Raw genomic sequence first — 5,000 nt, forward strand, 5'->3', positions numbered from 1 at the left:
ATGCATGTTGCCCCCCTTGTTTGCCTTTTCTACCTATTTCTTTACTACCCACAGGGGGCTAAACACAGAGAGGACAAACAAGGACAGACAAACGGATCAAGTCGATTATATCGACCCCAGTGCGTAACTGGTACTTAATTTATTGACCCCGAAAGGATGAAAGCAAAGTCGACCTCAGCGGAATTTGAACTCAGAACGTAACGGCACATATATATGTGAATGTATACATGTATGTATGTATGTACTATTGTGTGTGTGTATATATGTATGTATGTAAGCATGTATGCATGTATTTATGTATGTATGTATGTATGTATGCATGTATGTGTGTGTGCATGTATGTATGTATATGTGAATGTATGCATGTATGTATGTATGTATGTACGAATGTGTGTGTGTATATATGTATGCAAGCATGTATGCATGTATTTATATATGTATGTATGTATGCATGTATGTGTGTGTGTATGTATGTGTGTGTGTGTATGTAACCGATGCTGGTGTGTTTCGCCCGGCATACTAACGTTTCTGCCAGCGCTACTATTTTTTTCTTCTTTTGCTCCCTAGAGCTGGCTGGTCCCGTGCAACCTCTACTCTGATACTCGTGACTCACACATAACTCCCCCTCCCCTCAAACGTATTCTGTCCAGTTACACAGTTCCCGAATCCTTCCTTCTCATGATGTTGGTCCTTAGTACTTCCCTGCTCATCTCTTCCCTGCAGGTGTTCACTTGCAACAGTTCAGAGCCCATACAAAGGCTAAGGGCTCTGTCCCTTCCTCCAGAACCAACAACCTTGCTAAGGTTAAACTATGCAGGAACGTTGGAGCATATCATATGATATGACGCCAAGCTTGAAAAAAGGACTGATAAACATGTGTGTGTGTGCGTGTGTGTGTGTGTGTGTGTGTGTGTGTGTGTGTGTGTGTGTTGTGTGTGTGTGTGTGTGTGTGTGTGTGTGTGTGTGTGTGTGTGTGTGTGTGTGCGTGCGTGTATGTGCGTGCGTGTGTTACCTTGTTTTGGTAAAATATACATTAGAACTATTATATTCAGACGTACAAGGAATATATCTTTTCGAAGTCAAATCAATGCGTTTTAGAAGTTTTGTGCTTTTTTTCTCTTTCTGTTTCATTTTTCCATATTTTAGTTTAAAATAGACGCCATTCATAAGTTGGGGAAATCGTGAGAAAGGAAAAAGATAAATACTTTGAAGAAAACTGACTTGTGCATCTTAACATAGTATATATATATATATATATATAATATATATATATATATATGTGTGTGTGTGTGTGTGTGTGTGTGGTGTGTGTGTGTGTGTATATATGTATGTATGTATGTATGTATGTATGTATGTATGTACGAATGTGTGTGTGTATATATATGTATATATGTATTTATGTTATGTAATTTTATGTGCATAATGAGTGAGTGTACATAGATATGTCTTACCAAAACAACTTTACTACTACACACATTTACACCTCGTCTTTAAAGTATAAAGAAAATCTAATAATTTTCTTTTTAGACGAGACATGTAATACGTGGTAAAGAGAATTCAATTCCATTGATTGGTCTATTGAAATATGACGTCAGCTGATTATACCAGATCTAAAGATGAGAGGTGATACAAGATAGAAGCCTTTATAGTCGTCTATATGTGAGACTTAATCGAAAGAAGATGTCCATGATCGATGTGTTTCCAAAAGTTCATACATCACTCCCCCATCAGATCAATACACATCTGATAAACATTGCAAACTTTACATATTTCGGTTTTCTTTATCACAACTTCATGAATAGGGTCTATTTCAGACAGAAATACTGAAAATATATCTTTTCTTTCCAAAGTATGCATTTATATAGTTTTTCGGAAAACTGTTTCTCTCTCTCTCTCTCTCTCTCTCTCTCTCTCTCTCACACACACACACTCTCTCTCTCTCTTTCTCTCTCTCTCTCTCTCTCGTCTCTGTCTCTCTGTCTCTATCTCTCTCTCTCTCACACACACACACGTATGTACATCTCAGAAACAATATTCTGAAAAACTATATTAATGCATATTTTGGTAAAAGATGTATTTTACCAGATTTCTATGTGAGCACATAGAAGCAAAACAGGGTTGAGAAATTAGTACTCAATTACCAAAGGTAGAGTAAAATGTAGTGCTTAATTAAAGCTAGGGTTAGTGAATATCACATCATAAAACATAGAAGAGAAATTTGCTAAAGTGAAAATAGAGTGGGAGAGAGTTTGCGTAAGACACAAAGAAAGGAATGGAAACTTCTTATACTAAAAAGATTTTTCTAAACCAGGATTTTCTAAAACATATACACCGATTATTGACTCATACACTAATGTCATCTGGTACTCCAGGAAATCATTACTGTTTGTGAAGACCCCAGTCAGAGTTAAGAGAAACAAGGATGAACCGTTTGATGTGCCAATGGATGGGGCGGAACTATTCGTAGTTATTGGTTCATATATTCTGAATTCTCTGTAAAATTCTGTGCGTGTATATACAGTGATGACAAGCTTATTATTGTTATTATTATTCATAGTAAAAACGTGTGCAGACAATTCGTCGACAGACAATTCGCCGATTGGACAATTGGCTGACTGGACTATAAGTCGACATGCGGAAGTATCGATCATGGAGTTCATCAAAACGGAACGAGGAAGCAGAAAGCTTCTATACAAAGGGTGGCACCACGCCTTCAGTAGAAGAGTTAAAGTCCATCATCCCAACTTATCCGAATTAATTCAGAAGCTTGGGGTAGAAAAGTGACGCACCGAAATGGTAATAGAGCTGGCCGTAACAGGAGTTGAAGTGGCAAGGAAAAGCAAAACGTATTCATCTTAAGACTTAAAACCATTGTTCTTAATTACGACGATGAAGCTGGATTGGAATTTTCAAGGGCATGTGACCATAATTGTATGGGATTTCTTTATTTCTATTTGTAAGACTAACAAAACTCTTTTTGTGCTTTTTTTCATATGTCGACCTATTGTATGTAATATCATTTTATAAATAGATTGTTTTTATTTGTAAATCTAATAGAATATTTTCCTAATTTTTAGTTTCTTTTTAAAAAATTTCGACATATTGTCCTTGCAGCAAATATCCAATCAGTCACTTGTCTTGTCTGTAAGTTGTCTGTCAATCAACTGTCTGTCGACGAATTGTTCGTCTACCATAAAAACGGATATGGAGTCGATAGGTTCAGAGAAGATCTTAATCATTCTTTTAGCGTGTGGCTTTAAGAATCACTGTTGATACGAACCTTAGTAGTGTCAAGTTTCTTAGATGTTACCTCAGGTCTACAATGTAGTAATTTTAGGCATTACCACAAGCGTAACGAAAGGCTATTATATATTTATAAGATTTCCACCCACTCACCTTACATTTTGAAGGAGTAATTATCGTCTTTCTCAGTGGATGAAGAAACCTTCCGAATGGCCTCACTTTATTACAACAATTCCCTTAAAACGGCCGATTTTCTGACCAGATTTGTTATACGAGAGAAGAAAATAAACCCAGGAGATCTCGTAGAAAGAGGACCAGAAGGTTTTGTTCTTCAATCAAAAAATTTGTATTAATGTCAAAACTGATGCAGCTGGGAATTTTTAGATTCAATATCAAGAGATGTTTCCAAGATGCGTATTAAAGGATATTTAACAGGAGCACCGTAAAAGTAAGTTATTCTTGTTGTTTGTTTTGTTGGTTAACGAAATAGAACGCGAAAAGACTTGCTGGAATTAATAGAAATGAAAATAAATCTAAATGTAATTGTATAGATACTAGAAGCTACCAGCTTAATGGCAATTACTTGATCGAAGAAGTATACAGAATTAAAGTACAAGTCGATAGTAAACCTACATACAAAACTTATACTGGAACAACTGTAAACAGCTTCAAGACATGGTTTTGAAAGATCAGTAGTGTATACCATCTCTCTGATCTGAGTTGACCTGAGGCCACTCTGCATCTGGTTATTAAATGATAAACTATGGTTCGAATTTATTATTTCGTAACTCATTACTGGCACTAAGTAGTGTTCATTGCTAAATTAATTATTTCTTGCATGCCTTAAATAGACACCATGGATGATAAATATTTTCTACAGCCAAAGGACTCATTCGAAATAGTTTCAAAGATATACTTTGGAAAGAAGCTGCTTTAAAATCAATGGCGTTAGATGAATGTGATTGGTGCAAAGTTAATCGATTAATACTAATTATCACACTAGCATGAAATAAATAATGTAGATTGATTCTGCATATAATATTAACAGCAAACATTGCTTGAACATTAGAAAGAAATCAATTTGTTTGAAGTACTCAGCATTTTTTTTCAATTGAATTCAAACTAACAAATAACTGACCAACAGAATAACAATAATATACAACATATATTTCTTTTCTTTTTTTTTTGTATTTTTCTGGTCTGAAACCTACATTCCTGAAGTAAATAAATATTTCAAATTAACTTCCTTCCCTATTTCATTTCCAAATGTTTCGCGAAATATCAACTCTTTTTAAACGATACTCATTGACATATTTCTGCTTTGCAGATAAATCTCTCAGAACTACATCTTTCGAACATTCCTAAAGTGGACGTTTCTGATTTTCGGGTGAGTACCGAATATTTTTAAGTTCTTTTCCTAAACCTTTCCCAAGCTTATTTGTCTTTAGGAATATATATTCACCGAGAACTAAAGGTAATTCATTATTGATCTATTTATGAACATTCTTATGACTTTGCTATGTGACCATGCTATTGCAAGATTTCATCCTTGTGGGTGTGGGACAAACATGGCTTCCATTAGAGACCTGGCCCCGTATTTCTGGCGGTAACCTTGAACTTTCTTTATTTGACGTACGATTTGAACCCGCAGATCCCCGTGCATAACTGGCGCTTTATTTTACCAGCGGCTGTAATCATTGTACCTGCTATACATATAATGTATAACATGCGTATGTATATTATATATATATATATAT

At 35.3% G+C, this 5,000-nt stretch overlaps 1 protein-coding gene across 1 annotated transcript in view; it reads left to right on the forward strand.

Moving 5' to 3' along the window:
* The window catches only part of LOC115211002, a 333,205-nt gene that overhangs the window by 85,829 nt on the left and 242,376 nt on the right, over window positions 1–5,000 (forward strand). The window contains exon 2 of the mRNA XM_029779841.2: window positions 4,571–4,630. The gene's annotated coding sequence lies outside the window, so the exon portion shown is untranslated. The remainder of the gene's footprint in view (window positions 1–4,570; window positions 4,631–5,000) is intronic.

This window comes from Octopus sinensis, linkage group LG4 (genome assembly GCF_006345805.1).
Source record: "Octopus sinensis linkage group LG4, ASM634580v1, whole genome shotgun sequence".
NCBI lineage: Eukaryota > Metazoa > Mollusca > Cephalopoda > Octopoda > Octopodidae > Octopus > Octopus sinensis.